Genomic DNA, 19,851 nt, shown 5'->3' with positions numbered 1-19,851 from the left:
TATAAAGTATCATGGTCACATTGAGCAGAAACTTCTGTTTAAACAAATTATACTTTGTGTGAATAATGCAGACTCGCCTACGTATTAAAATATTTCTGGTTGTATACAGAATTTTTTTTTTGTTATGGAACAGCTTCAAAAAATAAGAACAAAACAAAAATGTATTATATACATGAAATATAATTAATTCTGTTCTGAGCCTTAAGCTCTGAAAGGGTTAACTCCTTTCAGTATACAGTAATGAACTGATCATCAAACACATGTTAGCTGTGCATGTATTCACTCCAGGCCCACCTCTAACCTAAGTGGCAGGTGGGACATAAAATGTTGGGAGGTCCCAAGCTCAGGACATCAAAAGGATGCATCATGACTGAGTCACTGCCACAGGGACTAGATTGCTGCCCGGTGTCGTGAATACTGAGGGGTTGTGCATAAAACACTCAGCAAAGAGAATGAAAAGTGGGATGTGATCGGTCACAAAGGAATGTAATCAAAGTTGCATTTTATTATGTTTCGCTGCAGGGCCACAGGACGCTGCAGCTGTTAGCACACCACTCCACTCGGTTACGGATGAAGGACGCCTGCTTGGTTTCAAAGTCTGTATGTGTTTGGATGCGAGTGCAAGCATTCCTCTCGTTAGTGTGGTGCATGTCTGCATGCTTTTGAATGTCTTTCAGTAAGAGAATGTCTGGACTGTCATTTGCAGCATTTGTTAACAAGTTTAAACCCACTGGTATGGCCACTTCAGCTTAACTCTTTAATTGAAGTGGAATTTAATTTGGGCCATCATTCAAAATCTGTCACATCTGTCATGCCACAAATTGACTGAAGAGAATTTCCCATTATTTACTGCACAGAGGAAAGCATTTAAAAGCATTAATTTTAATGAAAACTATTTCCCAGGCACAAGTCTGCTACTGGTTAAAGGCCCTGAGTATGGATGAAATGGAGCTATTTGTCCACCAAATGCTCCGGGAACTAGAACTTGTGATCTAAAAAGCAACCAGGCACAAAAAAAAACTGAAACCAGAAGCAACGCTTTTCTTTTTCAGAATGATCTGCAGTTGGGTTTAAAATGTTTTATAGCATTGGGATATATGTTTGAGTATGTTATAGTAAGTAAGTTGAATTTATTGATATAGCACTTTTTTAAGACAAATCTATCACAAAGGACATAACATACAAAACAACATATTACACAAGAACATTACCCAAATGTCTAAATAGATGAGTTTTCAGATGTTTTTTAAAAGAAGCCACAGAGTCAATGGTGCGTAGAGGGGGAAGTAAACTGTTCCACAGATTTGGAAAATGCGATCCCCCTTTGTTTTCAAATGGGTCTCTGGAATAGTCAGATCCTTAGATCAGTGGATCTAAGGATCCGGTTTGGCGAATAAGGGTGAAGAAGCTCGGTGATATAGGTGGAGGCCTCCCTTGGTAAAGGCATAAAAGTAAGAGTGAGAATTTTAAACTGATATCTACCCAACCAGAAGCCAGTGCAAAGGCTTTGGAGAAGAACTGTCTGATTTTCCCCGTTTTATATATCTGGTAAGATTTAGTTTGTTCAAACTGAATAATTTTGTATTGCTTTGTTCAGGCCAACTAGAAGCAGGGGTCGTAGCCAAAACTCAGACCATCCGTCTTCCATGTTTCTTCTGAATTTAACATTATGCTGAGCATTTGAAATGACAACAGATCTGTTGTGGAACCTGTCACTGTCATAGTTGGCTGTGTGGAAGGCAAGCAGAAGTGGTGGACCCAAAAATGCAGGACTCTCAGAGACGGGAATTAAACTGAAAATGCAGCTTTATTGCTGGAAGAACACTTCACAAAATAAAACTCACAACAACAAAACTCTAAACCGAGGTGCTGGAGGACTGGACATAACAAACACACAGCTAGTTGAAGGTACGACACGACAGGGAGCACAGGAAAACACAGGGCTTATATACACGGGGGAGTAATTAGGGAATGGGCAACAGGAGGGAGACACAGCTGGGAGAAATTAGGCTAACGAGACAGGGGAGAGGTAAAACTGAACACACTGACATGAGACATGAACTTTCAAAGTAAAACAGGAAATAAGAAACAAATCATGAAAACGCAAACTTGACACAGAGAGAAACACAGAACAAATATGGCACATAAAACAGAAGACAGTGACCTAAATTAAAGGTCAGGACACCAAATAAAGTAAAGACCAAAATCAAACAAGCACAACTCAAAAACCCAAATAATTCAACTATTTAGCAAAACAAAGCAGAAACAGAAAAAGCTGGGTCAAAATTGACCCAGAACCGTGACAGTCACAAACATGTGACACACCTTAATCTGGTCTTTTTCTTCTTGATCAGGTGACAAACATCTCAAAGGATAAGGGTGGGAAAAAAATTCCTTAATGAACACCAAAGAGGAAGAAATGAAGGAGAAAAGAAATGGTCGAGAAAGGGCAAGAGGTGAGCTGATGACAGAACAGAGGAAAGTTTAACCCTGCTGGGCTTGGGAGAGCCCGATTGTCCTGCGGAGACGATTGCTGCCGGATACTCGATGGTCGGTTGCGTCGTGTGTCTGGCGACACTCTCGATCGAGGACAATGAACGACATCTACCAATTTGGAACCACGATAACAGAGTTTGGGCTGACTGGAGCTGGCTTGGACCTGGCTTATCGAAGAACAAGAAGTGGCTACAGCTGTTCAAAATCCCATGAGGCTGATGCCGACATGATAGACGATTGGCAGGGCTGTGAGTACTCAGACTGTGTTTTGAACGCAATATGGATAACATCTTGGAGAACAACAACGGGAATTGAGATAATTGGTGACCAGTGATGGACATTAGACCAACTGTAAAAATTGGATGCAGTTGTTCGCACTAAACCCAAACATTCACCATCTTCACTCATGCAGCCCCTCTGGCGCCAGCTGAAGGCCTGCCAAGGTCGAAGTTGACCGGAACAACAAATTCTTCCCATGATAACAGGATTGTTGTCAGAACTCTTTGTACCTCCTTCAAGGCCACCTGGGTCCACTGGAGACTGTTGACCTTCGCTTAACCGGGCGTGGTGACACTTTCTCTTAGCCGAACACGGGATACACACACACACATTCACATGCATGGAACATGTACACTGATAGTGATATGCCCTCACTATCACCCTCCCTCCCCTGAATCCAATGCCTCCTCCCTTGCTTACCTCCCATCCAATGTGGACACCGGATCAGCGGGAGGTGCAATCCAAGATTGCATCGGTCCCAGATCAGCTGTACACACTGGAATACTCTCCCATGTTGCTTGTCTGTGTTTTATTGTGTTATGGTGCGTTGATATCTGTGCATTCCTGTATTATCCTTTTGTGTTACACATTTCGATGTTTTTTTCCCTTGTTACCTAGCCTGACGTGTCTACTCAATGTGATGTTTGTGTATTGTATGTATGGTCGGCAAGGTCTGTCATCTCGGTTGTGGGCAACTGCAACTGACAAATAAAGGCTATCTCATCTCATATCATATCTTTTGAGCAATGACATCTGAATTCTGAAAACTGCTTCCAAGAACAGACTGATGGTTTTTAATTGGTCATCTTTATAACGGCAAGTTAAAAGGGAACATGAATAAAAGTGTAAAGAAATGAGAGAAATTTGGTTGCCAGCAAAAGGCATAGATTCAAAATACATAGATAAATAATTTTATTGTGACTCAGTGCATGCACCTTTTTAAAACACCTCTTTGCCTCTGTGTTTCAGGCATGCTCATTTACTCTCCATGCTCTAATGTCATGGAGTGGTGTGGAGATTGGAGGAGGGTGACATAGAAGGAGAGAAAGTTTAGGCAGTGCCATTTATAAAGCACGACCATTTATAAAGCATGGCCCTCTGCCCGTATCATAAACTGCATATTTTGGGGGGAGATGGCAGAAAAGCAGCTGCACTACAGGAGAGCTGAGGACAGGATAAAAAGTCAGTCATGCAAGTCTATTTTTTCTGTTCCAGAGTTCATTTTTCACCCATCGTGAATTGTTTTGAGCAGTGCAATTGAATCTATATTTTTTGAACTGAAAAAAAAATAAAGGTGCACAAAACATCTCTGTTTTCATTGTCCCCACGTAAATGCAGAAACAGTTTACATAAGTGATTCAAACACTGGAGTTTTTCAAACGCTCTGTTTTCAGTGACTTAAAACAGTCTTTACATGTGGACAAAGGCCAAAATACATTTAAAAAAAATACTTTTACACAAATTCCCATGTGGACAGAGTCTGCGTTGGATTGCCTTTAAGGCATGAGGAGTTACCTAAATGTCTTTATGTCTCATGAAGAGCACTATGGATTGCTCTGTTAATGTTGTTGTACTGTTCAAATAAAGCTGAAAGGAATATTAACATAAAAGTGAGCTCTGTCTAAATGTTTGAATGACCTTTAAGGGATTAACAAAGCCAACAATATTCATATCTGTAAAATTGGCTTAAGATGATGTAACTTCACAAAAACTTAAATAGGTTAGGCTGTCATTAATAACTCTTCCCTCTCTCTCAGTCTTTCAAAGACACACACTCGCACACAGGTCCCATTTTATCCTGGCTGTCAATGATCTGCATGACAGTGAATTAGAAATGGCACAGTTAGTATTAGGGCTTCCTGTGGCTCTAGTTGGGTTTGGTTGGGTGAGAGTTAAGTTGCATCTCATGGTCAAGTACTGACTATAAAAAGAATTGATTTCTTTTTATAGAGAGATTAGAATTGATTTTTTTTTAACAGTGTTTCACTTATAACTTATTGATCTGGAAGGAGGAAAATCCTGGGCTGGTTTCCACAAATTTATCATAAACTCACAAATTAACCAAACAGCTTTACTTTGTGGCTCTGTGTTTACTGACAGACTACAAACTTTATGAGGTCTGAATCACTAAAGGGTTCTGTGAGTATAGGAAGCCCCTCTGGAAAACCAAACCATAAAGCGTAAAAGCGCTGACAAAAGCTGAATAAAGCAGTGATATGTACTGTCAAAGCCTGACAAGAGAATTGATTATATGAATACTGGCAGCATGGCAAGAAGAAAGAAGGACAGCTGACCTCTCTTGATCTTTCTTTCTTTCCATGCCATTCTCTGTCGTCTTGCCCCTGTGCACCATCTGATCTATGTTTAAACAGGATAGAGTTCTTCGGGGCCAACAGGGATAAAGCTCTCTCTCGTCTCTGCATGTTGAATGTGTCAGTGGAGAGAGTTATAAGCGCTGGTCCCCCACCCCCACCTACTTCTTGGCAAGTGGCAGTCAGTCAGCTGATTTGTGCTGGTGAGGGGATTTGGTGTTCCACGTAGGCTATTTAAAAATGCACCAACACCTTTCTCTTCCGCTCTCTCTCTTTTCCACTCTGTCGCCTTCTCTTACGACCACATAACACACCCCTCGCCCATTCCCCTATATTGCTTGCTTTTTTTTCCTGCTCCCTCCCATTACTGCTTTTATTCCCTCCACTGTCTCTTTGAGTCTACTATTTCAGGACGTTGTCATGTTCAAATTGTGGACAAAATTTGAGTACTTCACTCTAAATAACAATGTTAGTAACTTGTTGGTGTTTTGTAAAGCTGAATGACATGGTGACTTGTGTTAACACTTTCTGATAGGCCATATCTATGCTTGCTTTATGAGTTTTACTAGGAAACTAAATCTTCCTGGTAAAGGTCAAAGGTGAGTCTATTCATCCCATGTTTATCCACAGATCAGCCATGTCATGTAACTCCTAGACCTGATTTAGATTTAACAACATAACTGGCTAACACCATTGTTGGCCTGTGCATTATGTGCTTGTGCATTAAAAGAACTTTAAAATTAAGATAAACAATTTTAATGCAGGAAAAGCACAGGAGGAATCGACAGTACTGAAGAAGCCTATCGCAATAGCTGTGAGCCTCAATGTATAATTACTTTTCTATGGAGCTGCACATTAGGTTAGGCCATAGGTTAATGCGTTTCAGAGGGGTTTGCAGTTCCAACATAGGTACAATGTAAATTTCCTGCTGACGCATAAATCTCCAGTTAAAGCTGAAACTGTGAAAATGGAGAGTAATGGGCCCATTATACCTCGGTGCAAGCTGTGTATTGGTTTTTATTGCCATTTTAATGACATATCAATACAGAAGCTCAGAGATTCCCAAGTTACACAGAGAAGTTTTGACTTTGACTGTTACTTCTGTTTGCATGCAGCACAACCAGTGTGGCGATTATAGAGGCCTAAGGTATTAACCTGGCACTGGCACCATGGTCAGGCTGGAGTTACAAGTGTCCAAGCAGATTGTGCATCCATTTCCATGATAATAGATGAATGGTATAGTTCTTACATAGGGCTGTTGTACTTGAGCACTCAAAGTACTTTATGCATTCATTCATTCATCCATTCACAACCACTCTTTTTCTAATCCTAAAGTCTTTACACACCAGATATGTAACTTTCATGCAAATAATTTATGTCTTAATTATATTTTTTTGGATTCACCTATTCTTAATGCAGCCATTTTTACCAACATCAAAGTTCTTCAGGATTAATTTGTAGCATTTATTTATTTTTTTTAATTAAGACAGATTTTTTTTTTTATTTCTCACATGCAAATAAATAGATCTGACCAATCAGTCTTCTGCATTTGGCAAATAGTGCTACATACCTTTAGACAAGCACTGGTACTGATGCACAGCTAGACGCTTTTGGGTGAGTCAGCTTTTTCCTCTGCCTCCTTAGATGTTGTTCCAACTACGACGGAGTATTAGGGCCACGCCCAGAAGAAATACATATAATACATATAATGTATATAAAAATATATTATACATGTAGTCGACTGGGTGTACCCCAGATGAGCTGGAACAGGTAACCAGGGTGAGGGAAGTCTGGACTTCCCTGCTCAGGCTGCTGCTGCCGTGACCCGAAACCGGTTGTAAAATAAAATTGGGTTGCTGGAGGATGGATGGATATACAGTCTTGTCTTTCCCTTTGTCACAATGTCTATTTTTATCTCAGAAATATCTGCATTCCTCCTTTAATTGCCTCCCTTTGTTGGCGTCTGTGCTTGTTTGGGGTTTTTAACCATTTACCTCTAACATGAGTATAAATGGCTTTAGGGCTATTTTGACATCCCAGTTCACATGACTAATGGGGCGACCACAAGATACCGCCACTAGGACAATAAATTTCCGTGGAAATCGTTACAGTTGTGTCGTGATCTTATCTGTTACAAGTCAGACTCATACTGTAAATCTGTTATCTAAGTGTCACATCATGAGTCATATTTACAGTAATCTCATCTGTAATCATGACAACATGCCCAAACCAGCAGAGCCGCAAAGCAGTTTTTGATCTGACATCTTCCTGTCCAACAATTTTATGTTATTTTTTGCATCATGTCCATCTTACATCACTGTTAGAAGGATAAGTATTTGCATAACTACAAGATGTTGCATGTCAGGGATGTGCAGCTGAAGGCGTTGCAAGTATGTAAACATAGAATTGCTGCAACATAAAAGGGCTATATTATCATTTTATCAGACTACAGCATGTCCTGCATTAAATTTGCATTTTTATTTATTAATTATGTGGATAATGGGGATGTTGAAAGAAATTTTTAATTTTGCTAGACAAATTTGACACCTTCAGCAGTGTCGCCCAGCATAAGTTCATAGAGATTAATGTGAAGCACATACTAAAATAACGCTTATGAGGTATGCTTGCAATATCTTTCCTTTTCCACAATGTGAAAGTTATGTAATTTACACAGCATAATGTACATGTATGCACACTGCTCATCTTACAGACACAGAGATACAGATATATCACACACCCTGTAACACATAATCTTCTCAGTAAGTGTAACCATGCAAAACTGAAGGCTTTACATTCTGCAGAGGTCTCCAGTGCCATGACTCCCCCGTCAGCAGCGCCTGAATTTACTCAGTTACATTTACAACGGCAACAAAAACATGGCCTTGGGACTTTGTGACAATATATAACACACACAGCAGTGGGCCTCAGTATGTGTTTCCCTCCTTTGAATACATGTTTAAACATGTGTGTGTGTGTGTGTGTGTGTGTGTGTGTGTGTGTGTGTGTGTGTGTGTGTGTGTGTGTGTGTGTGTGTGTGTTTGAATTTGAAGGATAAAAGGTAGTTAAGAGTTATATTATTTATATAAGCTAGTGTAGATTCCTTGGAGTGAGATATGTATGAAAAAGTAGGCCATGGGATAATAAAAGATACCAAAAATGGACTAAGCAAACAACTGAGAAAATAGGAGGCAGAGTCATCTGGTGGAAAAGAAAAGACATTAACAAGAGCCAACACGGAATGGCTACACGATACCTATTGCTCTGTTTTTAGTCTGCTGAGTTTCTAACTTTAAGTAAAAACACCAAATAAGCTCACTAATACTTCCTTGCAACAAAGGCACCTTCTTAAATGCAGTGAAACATTGGCTTTAAAGCTCTGTGTCCTTATAAGGGACTATCTGGATGGTGCAGAACTGTGCAGGGGTGTGGCGAGGTTTATCAGCTTACTTTTGTGCCACTAGCAAAAACACTGTAAATCTGCCAGAAGTAAGATGACTTCAGAATAAAAAAACAAAAGGCTTTTAGGACACATGACTTGACGTGGATAGAAATCACATGACTTGAAAGGTGATATATATATTTCCTGAGCTTAAAGAAGAAGAGTCTTTGCTGGTGCACAGGGTCTGAGCATACACTGCTGATGGGTCAGTGCTCAAGCTGCAGAGTGATTAGTACTTGGGTTGATACATAAAGGAAAAATTACTTACAGCTACTTATACACATTTTAATTACAAGTTAGCTGTGTGAGGTTTATTGAAGGAGGAAAATAAAAGAAAAAATTGGGCTACGTCCACACGTACACGGGTATTTTTGAAAACGGAGATTTTCCGTTTTCGTTTTAAAAAATAATCCCGTCCGCACGTAAACGCAGAAATGAAGGAAAATGCTGCTAGGAACATGCCAAAGCAATAGGTGGCGATATATTCCTAACCGTGTAGAAATGTTGGCCAATCAGAAGTCTAGAAGCCTCGGTGGGAAATAGTAAACAAAGATGGGGCATAAAAGCAGAACCGAGTCGTATGTGTGGAGGGACAGTAACTGTGTGTGTATATGTAAGCATTTAAAAACTGCAGAGAGTACAATTAACAGTAACAGTATTGTAGAAATTCATTTCACCGAAACAATAACGTGGCGCAGTGTGACGTCAAAAAAAGGCGCACATCTTTGACGCTTCATTTTCTCCGTTTTCTCCGTTTTTCTTGTCCACACGTAAATGCAAAAATGGAGTTTTCGAAAATATCCACCCTGGCAGGCGTTTTTAGAAATCTCCATTTTCAGTGACCAAAAACGCAGTTTACATGTGGATGAAAGGTGCAAACGCATAGAGAAATCTGCGTTTTCAAAAATACCCGGGTACGTGTGGACGTAGCCTTGGTTTACAGTGAAAAACAAATTACAATTTTTGTACAAAATACATAACGCAATGTCAATTAAATCAGTTTTTAATTTAAAATTGTTTTATTAATAAAGCAATAAGAATAAGAATAAGTGCACTGAATCTTACATTTGTTGAATTAATATTTTTTGTTGTGTCCTTCTGTAACTCCGCAGTTGCCAGTCCCAAGCCTGGATGAGAAAGGAAGAGGGTTGGGCGTGGGGCTAGCAACCCCACCCTGTAAAACCCCGACTGCTACAGAATCAGCAAACGAATCTCAGTATCAACTGAACCAGGGCGAAGATGATCGGCAACCCTTGATGACAGCGGTGGAGAAAAGCTCTCGGGTCGTCCATTGCCTAATGTGTCGATCAATTCTCGATCCAAAAGAAACTACTCATTATGGAATATGGAATGTACGGACTCTGTACGGGTAAAGTGGGCCAGCTTCTACATGAATTTGACTCAAACCAGATGGACATCTTGGGCATCTCTGAAATGCGGTGGACATGAAGTGAGAAGATGGTAAGCAATGGAAAGACGGTGCTCTACCCTGGCCATCCCCCGAGACCATGTGCGCTTTGTGGGCTTTGTTCTCTAGTGATGTGCAACAACGTTGTTGCTGGGCTGGAAGACCATCTCAGACCGCCTAATCTTGGCTCGTTTCCAAGCTGGGCATGTGAAAGTCACAGTTCTTCAAGTATATACTCCAACAGAAGAGCAAATATGGCAGCGGAATTTCAACTCGAATTGAGAAACCACTTCCAGCTCCTCACCAAGGAAGGAAAGGAAAGAAACAACAAAAATTCAGCTACCCTCTGGGATGAGCTAAAGGAGGCTGTTGTCGGTGCCACAGAATCGAAGATTGGTCGCCAACAAGGTGGGACCTTATCGATCGGGGTCTTTTGGCAAAGTCGCTTCAGGACCAGGTGGCCTCCAATCCGCATACTCCTGCAGTGTGAGAGGGCCATGGCTGGCACAGGTCAAACGCAGCTGCCGGCATGACAAGTGGATGAAAACTAAAGGCATGGAAGACCAAGAAGCAGCCGATTGGAACAATGCCCAAACCTTATATCGCATTGTACGAGATCTAACAGGGGCTCATGGTGGCCGCGGCGTCCCAATTCAAGACAAAAATGGATGAGTCCTCCTTACTACAGCTGAGCAAGACCAACGCTGGGCCGAATACTCTGAACCAACCCGAGCCACTCCACCTGTTCGAGGCCGAAGACCTGGCACCCTCCATTGACCTTCTCCCCGTCGATATCAGACAAATCAGCATTGCCGAAGTAAAAACAGCGATCCGACTCCTCAGGAGTGGAAAGGCAGCTGGCCTGGATGAGACCCTCCCTGAAATGCTGAAGCCCAGTTGGAAGCCGCCCTTACAAGACTCCTAAACACATGTTGTTTAACATCGCGTGTACCCGATGATTGGACAAAAGGCATCATTATCAAACTTCCAAAGACAGGCGATTTGTGAGACTGTAACAATTGGCGGGGCATTACGCTGCTGTCGGTACCTGGAAAAGTGCTTAGCCTCGTTCTTTTGAATCAGCTACGACACGCAGTGGACGAATGATTGCGAGAAGAGCAGGTTGGCTTTTGGAGTGGCCGGTCATGCGTTGAGCAAATCCTCACCCTCCGCATGATCGTTGAACAAACATTGGAATACCAAAGGAAAATTTCTATTAATTTCATTGACTTCAAGAAGGCTTTTGACAGCATCCACCGGCCAACTCTGTGGGCTATCCTACGTCACTATGGAGTCCCCCTGCACTTTGTAGACGTCTTTTGTGGTCTCTACTCCAACTCCCGCTGCTGCGTCCGTATGGATGGCGGCTGCACGGATTTCTTCGAGCTCAATACTGGTGTTCAACAGGGATGCGTGCTATCCCCTTTCCTTTTCCTGTTGGTAATTGACTTCATCATGCGACAATCAATTGACCAAGATGGCATCGGTGTCCCCTGACATAAAGCGCATAATCTCACAGACTTGGACTTCGCAGACGACATCGCCCTGCTGTAAAGTAACAGGTTTTTTTAAAAACACTCAACACCGCTGACTTCATATCCCGCCCTTTTCTTCTTTGTGTCTTTTTTCCTTGTTTTAATTCTTTCCCCTCATTTTGACTTTGTCATTCTTCTTTGAGTTCCTCAGTTTTTGTCCTCTGTGCTTTTTCTTTGTAGTTTCTATAAGCATTACATTTGCAGATTTTCTTCGATCTCATTTTCAATAACACAATCGTCCAGGATGAACTGCTCTGAATCTGAATTTGATCGTAAAAGGTTAAAGGGTGAAGTATGTGACCACTTTACTCACATTTTTAGCATTTGCTCAAGAATTCATGAGTAAATTCACAAAATTTATCATAAATTTCAACAAACATGAAGAATGAAATGGTGCTATTTTTTTCTGTCAAAAAGGTCAAGGGTCAGTTTCATAATAACATCATGATCTGATCATTATTCAATAATGTAACTCAAAAAACTTAGAATGAACTGTTTTCAGTTACCTTTCATGCTCCCCTTGACTTTGTCGTGACTGCAGAGACCTGCCCTTCTGAACTTGTGTGTGAAGGATGTTTTATAGGAGCCTCGACAGACTAGATGTAAACTGCAACTTGATTGACTGGCAGACATACACCTGCATGACGTTAGTTATAGTTTGTGCTCTTTTTCAACTTCCTTTGCTTGTCATCTACCTGCCTCTTCTCTGTTCCATTGTCTTTAAAAAGGCATCAGGATATTGTTTTGAAATTAAGCCCATTTATTCATAGTTACCTTACTTTACGAGGTAAGAGGACAGTCTTTTCACTCCTCTTATCACTCTTTCTGTCTTTTAACCCTGTGTTTGTTTAGTAGTCTGTTCGGTGCTCAGCCAATACCTCTGCCCTCCATCGTCCTGCTGGGCAGAACAGCTGAATAAGCTCATTGTCGACCCGTGGAGAGCGCAGGTGCGCCTCTTCTTTTTCACCTCCGACCCTCGCCCCTCGACCCCACAAAGCCTTTTGTCAAATCTATTTACTGGCAACTCCAATGAAACTGCAGTCCATTACCAACATCTTCTCGCTGCCTTTCTCTCCCCATTTTCTACTCCTCTCAAGAAACTAATTAGCAACAATACAAGTAGGTTAGACTCTCTATTCAGAGTGGGCATTGTTGAATACAATACCAGGAAGCATTGTGAGCTAACAATTAGTGGCAATGGTGCAGTGTAGAGTGTCACTGACGTTGTTGGGAGTTGCACAAGGCTGGGATTGTTCCCAAAGAAGGACTTAGACAGGGGTGGAGGACCAGAGCGAACGGTTTCCCAGGTGCTGAATTAGCCCAAACTCAGCCCATGATCTGCTTCACACAGGACGCTTATCAGTGGCACAGCTCAGGATACAGGAATGTGTCCCTGAGAGGAAGTGTTGTTTTCTTTGGGTGTAGATGTTTATGTTAAAGGTAACTCTACCTGGGTGGGATTGCCTATGTGTGCATGTGTTCCTGAATTTGTGGCTGACTAAATGTGTGAGTTCACATGAGTGAATGTGCATCAAGTTACCTGTTTTTCTGTTTTGTTTCCTGTTTTATGTGGAAATGCAGCTGACTGTATGCAGTCATGTGAGGACTCAGGAAAGGAAGTGTTGGCTGAGGGTCTTCCCTCAACCTTCTGGCCTTGAGGTCAAGCGCATGCTAATGCTAACAGCAGGCTAGTTGCCATATTAGGGATGGTCTGCTGAGAAGAAGCTCCACCTACCAGCTGATTCAGTGTTAGAGGGTCACGACAAGGAGGTCAAGGGTTCAGGCATCATTGTTACACAGCCCATGTGCCTTCCACCTCTAAAAGCCCCCACTGCAGCATTACATCATAGCAGAGTCTGAAGGAGGAGGGCCAAATAGCACTGGGGGACAAAACGTCTGACAGCTGACACTGGCTGGGCTCAAGCTGAAGGCTCAAGTTCAGTAAAGAGAAAAGAGATTTCATCAGTTCTTTCTGACATGATTAGCTGTTCCAGGTAGGTTAGATGAGCTCTAATCCAGAAGCCTCTGATAAGACTTTCTGACACAAATTAGCCATTTCAGGAGTACATTTGGTAATTCTCAGTATTTGATTATTTGTAGTGTTTTGGTGACTCATCTTCCTGTAACACTGGATGGCTTACAGAGGTTAACAAAGTGAAATGACGAGAATAACATCAGCTGAAGATCTGGCTTGACTCATTTTAAACAACCGTTGTAATTACTCACAGTCCTGCGAAGCCTAATTTGAAAACAGTTTGTTTGTTTGTTATTTTAATTTAAAATTACAGTTGTGAAGCAATAGTTAGTGTCACAGCAAGAAGGTTCTGGGTTCAAATCTTCTTGTCAAACTGTGCTTTTCTGTGGGTTTCCTTAGGTGTTTCAATGTCCAAAGACAGGCTTGTTACAGTAGGTGAAGTGGTGATTCTAAATTGACCACAGGTGTGGATGCAAGTGTGGGTGTTTTAATTTAAAGAGTGATTTTAGGAAACACTCCAACCTAATGCAAGTATCAGACTACACACATGTTTATCTTTCCATACTTTTCCTGTGTCACATATGGCTGCTATAGTGCCAGTAGTGTAGGGATCATGACTCAAAAAAAATAATGTATTACAAATTACTGGTTATGCTTCTTAAAAGTAATGCTGCACATTAATTACTGTTAGATAAAGTAATTTGTTACACTACTCATTACATTTCTTTCTCATTATTACATAAAATGTCCTGAAACACATTGTCTCATAATTACAGATAACAATATAAATCATAGGATTCAGTCCCACACAAATCCCTTCAGTGAAATCGCCACATTGATTCCACCATAGAAACATGTACAGGGTCAGATAAGATCAGTAAAGTCAGGCTCTGGCTGCTGAGCTAGCGTCTGCATACATCATTGTGGGTTCTTTGCTAGCTTTGTATTTGCATACTATTTGTGCAGACGCTTACAAATTTGTTTTAACAATAACGGTTCTGTCCTGTATGCAATTTGCACTTTACCATCGTATTTTTGAAATGTTGTCCACAATTTCTAACAGTTAGCATAGCAATTTACTCACAAAAAATAGTGACAAAACAAGAAACACAGATGATCAGAAAAGTTGCCACCAAGTTTCTGTAATCTGTAATTTCACATGTCTGCTTGACATTAACAGCTGGATGTCTTTCTAGAACTGAACAAAGACAAGACATAAATACTGGTCCAGGTTCAGAAAGTCAGAGATAGAAAATGTGTCCATATTTATAATTTATCATCATCTATTTCTCTAAAACACAGCGAGCAGGTCAGGCACCTTGGCATCATTTTAGTCAATGATCTCAGTTCAGTTCAAATGTATTTATATACTGCCAAATACTAGTAACAGTTTTTTCCATGCACTTTATAATATAATATAAAGTTTCGTTTTATTATTTTTTTTATTCTCTTATAGAGCTACATAGATTTCTTAATATCTTGTAATGATGGGCAGATTATGTTTAATGCACATTTAATGTGTAATGAAATATGCTAGATAAACAAATGAAATCTGCAAACAGAACCTGGTGCTTGTCACCAAACACATCCTTTTTTCATTTGTGTGGAAGTAGTGAAAACATACTTAAACATAATCTATTCAAGTATCTATGAAATATTTGTTTTATTTTGTTTGTTTGTTTGTTGTTTGGAAAAAACTCCAAACTCCAAAATTATGATAAGAGGTATTTCAACATCAGCTCATGTTGAGCAGGTAGTATGTATGAAGTGGTGACAGAAGGCTGAGGAGGACATGAGCTGATGTTATCATGGCTATCATCCAGGTGGAATTTAGCGAGTGAATCTCATCTGCTTTATTAACTTAAATTTAAATAGATGTCTCCTGCCGTTCATTTTGAACACCACATTCACTCTGCAGCAGGCCACCATAGTCCTCTACAGCAGACTTCATCACAAGCTTTAATTTTTCAGTTTATCAAATATCACTAAGGGATCCTTACCTTTAAAAATAACTATCTCTTTTTTTAGTTCTTCTTCTTCTCCTGTCCTGTCTTTGTTACATAGTTCTCGATGTCTAAGTTATCTCACATTCTTGTCTCCCTGGGAAACATAGAAGCTGCATCTTTAGCTAATAGATACACTTTGCAACAAACTACACAGAAACAGTTTGTGTGTTTGCTGATATGTTTTGAGCTGTTAGAAATATTGCATTTAAAATGACCTGTCATTTAAAAAGAAAGGTTCTTCCCTTTATGCTCGCTCGTCTTCTCCAATGCTAAGTAGCTACTAAATTACCACAATAAAAGTTCTGGACACCTGCACCAAAAATAACATTCCAGATCATTCCGGCACACTTTAACCCCAGAGTATAGTACAGCACATCATCTTGGTATGTGCGATAAGTACCAATGATGGCTACATCAACAGGATTGTCTTTGTTATTGTCCCTTCTTTTAGCTGAATTCAGTTTGAGGGCTGGAAGGCATGCAGTGACATGAAACAAAAACTTCCCTTATATGCAAACCTAAAATAACAAGTTTGTTATGAAAGTGTAAGCAATAGCAAGCACAGATGATTGTGTTAAAATTTAAGGAATACAAGTTAAAAGTTGCCAGAAAAATAAATGCCTAAAGTATAGAACATATACCTCTTTTTAAGTACAGTAACAAATAGGCATGGCAATCGTAGTCACATTCCTTAGAATTGTTAATCTGCTTGGCTATCGATCCTGTGTGCTACAATCAGCTGATTTCAGTTCTTCTGCTGGAGGAGGAAATTAGTGGCAGAATCTTCAGTGCAGATATGAAAAATATTTTAATTTTAATACACAAAAGTACAAGGGCCTGACGGTAAAGTGAAAACTGCATCAAGGACAGAAACAACTGCATGATGCTGCTAACACAACTTCAGTTCTTTGCAAGCGCCAAGCAAAGACAGCATGCTAACGCTACGCTCGCCAAGAGCCCAAAGTGATTTTCGTATATTTTGTATATTATCGTATGCAGACTCCAGCACAGCAGAGCTTCAGGGGCACACAGTCTATATGTTAAAATATACATCTGTGTGTGCTTCTTAAATTTGCACAGCTGAATGGACACTGAATCAGCAAAAGTGAGTCATCGCATTTAATTAGTGATGCAATAGTGCCAGGAGAGCCGACACACACATTTACACAGTCAGGCATATGGACATAATCCCTCCCTCATTAGGCGTATTGTGGAGATGCTGATGTAATGCAAGTTAATCTGTTGGCCTCTGGTTGGCTCAGCAGCCCAGCGGGAGCTCTTTGTGTGGGACATTACCCTAGCCCCGCCCCCTGGAGACAGGTTCATTAAGACTGACGCTGATACCCAAGTACCAAACCTTTTGTGTGTGCTTGCGTGCCTGTGTATGTGTGTGAAACAGTGTTTCAATCAGTTATACTGGAGACAATGCAATGAGGAGGACAGCCATAAAGGCCCTGTTTTCTCAGCATGTGCCGGAGCTCACGTAGGCCACAAACCTTGATTGTTGTGCAAGTGGATGTATCACTTTGTGTGTGTGTGTGTGTGTGTGTGTGTGTGTGTGTGTGTGTGTGTGTGTGTGTGTGTGTGTGTGTGTGTGTGTGTGTGTAGCTCATGAGACATGGTTGTGTGAAATCTGTGAAAGTGTGCCACACACACACAAAATACTGCCGCCTGGATGTCTCAGAGTCATAAATCTATGATGCATTCATGTTCTGTGTTCATCAAATGGGAATGCAAAGGGTGCATTGCCAGTAAGCCACTGAATAAACAATATGCAGTTCCAATGACCTGGTTTGACATTTCCAGTATGTGCTTCAGACCGTAACGTCTCTAGTAGTTTAGAGGTGTAAAAAAATGTGAGACACAATTGTTTCAGCCTTCCTTTAACCTGCTAACTTACATGTAAAAAGTCAGAGCGATGCCAGGTTGCCTCCTGAATTTACTGCTACCGAATGTGCAGCCTCATGCAGCTCCAGGCAGCTGAACTGTTGAATCCTTATGGAGTATTTCCCATAGTAAGAAGTCATCAGCTGTGGAGTGAGAAAAGACAACAGTGGAAAATACTGCAAAAAAATAGTGAAATACTGAAGGTCATGTTTAAAAAGTGCTTAAGTGGCAAATCATAGGTCAAGGTTACTGGGTTTCACACTGACTGTGGATGTTGTTTTAAGATACACACTAAAACATTACAACAAGACTGTCTTCCTTATATGCATGCAAGACGCCAGTAACCTTACAGCAAGCTTCTTCTGGTGGTCTTCAGCTCACTGTACCACTTACGCTGCCAAAAACCTGAATAAGGAATGCTTTGTGCTCATGTTACCAGTATAAGGATCCTAACATCCTATAAAAGATACTAGTTTTAATTTCTGCTTCATCATTTACTCTCTACATCTACACAGTGTGGGGATGCCTCAGACAGTTGAGAGTCAGTGCTAGCAATGTTTTACATTTACAGCCGGGTTGTTTGTCCTCAGTTGCAGGAACTGTTAGTAAAACCTGGACACTAAAAATGCCTAATGCTTGATTCCTCAAACTGATTAAAGACAAGTTTCTAAATATAATTCTACATTTGAATTATCAGAAAATTTAGTAAGCCAATGTTGTACATTTCTAAGTTGAATGTGTTCCTTATACAATATCTCTATTCAACATGTTACCATAGCTGTCAGATAAAAAACAAAAATAAAAAAAGTCAATATTTAAATATTTAGTCATGTTGGTTACTTGACTTTTTCCCCCTGTTTAGCTGTTATTATATACCGTCTAATCAGCCAGGGATGATCATGAAATGACACATAAACAAAATCAGCCCATCTTTCCAGTCATCCCTGCAGGCTATATCCCTTCAGCCCTGCTCAAAATAAAAATAGGAGAGGGATTATTTGTGGTGTGGTTTTACCGTGCGAGATGGAGCGTGTGTTTGCTTCCCTGTGCAGCCAGCAGCACACTTAGCATGGGCTTTAAATAGCTAACTCAAATAAAGTGAGACGAGGCTGGGGATCAGAGGCTGAGAGGGACTCTGTGAGGGTGGCATTCCCCAACGGAAGCTGGTCTTTGGATTTCCAAACACCATTCGGGGCGAGCAATGCCAGGAATGTGGTGTCGTCCAGTAGCGGCGGCGGCGGCGGTGGTGGCTACTGTGAAAACCACCGTGCGACCAGGTGCCGGCGGGCTGTCTGACAGGAAGTGCAACAGGAAGTGCAAGAAGATGTCCAGCTGGGAAACAAAATGGCGGCAGGTGACTCAGCAAAGAGGGAATGAGAGCCGGGTTGAGGGTCGCTGCTGTGAGCAGAGTCTATGTCAGGCCTGTCAGAGTGAAAGCAGAGCCTCTATCAAGCCTCCAAATCTCTGAATTGCTGAAAAGGGAACACGAGTCCCCCTTCGACACAGCCTCCTTTTTTACACACTGTGTTAAATTTCTATTCTTTCTCATCCTTTTTACCTTTTGACGGCCTTCTTTGTGTTCAGGCTGTGGGAAAGTTTCCCGTAATGGTGAGGTCATCCACCACCAGCAACTACCCCCACCCCAACACACACACACACACACCATAACTACCCCAACCCCCCACCCCCACCCTCCATGCTGTCCCTCCAAGCCAGGCAGGACTGCAGGACGGCAGCGTGTCCCACTTCCAGTTCCTCAGCACTCCCCACTGAGCAAGAACTTGAATAGAGCCCGATTCAGAGCTGGTATCTGATGATCTGGCCTCCTAAAGCAAGGCGCGACACACAGACACAGACAGACATCAGTCAATCTATGAGGCCCCCTGAGACCTAACAGGCATGTAAAGCACCCTTTTATGACAAGTGTCCCAAAGATACTCCTCATCCTCTTGAGACACAAGCTTGGACACACACTGGCATCGGCTGGTTTTCAAGAGGGTGGTTCCTCGCGCATTTGTGGACCTGCTCAGTTTGGTCTGCAGTATTCTAATATGAAAACGAGTGCAGTCAGGAAAACGAAACCAAGAAACATCAGAAAATTAAGCAATACTTGAGAGTTCTGGATTCAGTATAAGATATGGCGACTGACTGCTACCATCTGTTGACAATGCTGCAAACTACACAATGGTTTTTAAAATCCTCACCCAAAATTACTGAACATCGTTTTTCACATTATATACACCAAACACACTCTTTCTAGTTAAATAAGTAAATTAAACTAATTCGGGTTACATACATCAATGAAAAATTGCTCTTCCTTTTTTTATAACAACGGTCAAATATATTCATCTATGCGCTCAACTCATCCATAAGGAGGCTTAGTAGAAATATTAATAAATAGTGAATGGCATTTAAATCACCTTATTTAATAGTTTTTTACTGCGCAACTGTTTCTGATCAGTCACTCAATCATTCTCAAAGTGTTAAAAACCAAATTAAAACTTGATTAAACCA

The 19,851-nt window shown here is 41.1% G+C and overlaps 1 long non-coding RNA gene across 2 annotated transcripts in view; it reads left to right on the top strand.

Moving 5' to 3' along the window:
- The window catches only part of LOC308399375, a 31,958-nt gene extending 28,106 nt beyond the window's left edge, over nt 1-3,852 (top strand). Inside the window, exons 4-5 of one of the 2 annotated variants that reach the window (XR_013972148.1) lie at nt 523-596; nt 2,355-3,852. This is a non-coding gene — a long non-coding RNA (uncharacterized lncRNA). Of the gene's footprint in view, nt 1-522; nt 601-2,354 lie in introns of both variants that reach the window. The other variant, XR_013972149.1, reaches the window with a different exon arrangement.
- The last annotated feature ends 15,999 nt before the right edge of the window (nt 3,853-19,851 follow it).

This window comes from Rhamphochromis sp. 'chilingali' (genome assembly GCF_963969265.1).
Source record: "Rhamphochromis sp. 'chilingali' genome assembly, chromosome: 7".
In the NCBI taxonomy this organism is placed as follows: Eukaryota; Metazoa; Chordata; class Actinopteri; order Cichliformes; family Cichlidae; genus Rhamphochromis; species Rhamphochromis sp. 'chilingali'.
This window is presented reverse-complemented; position numbering and strand designations above follow the sequence as displayed.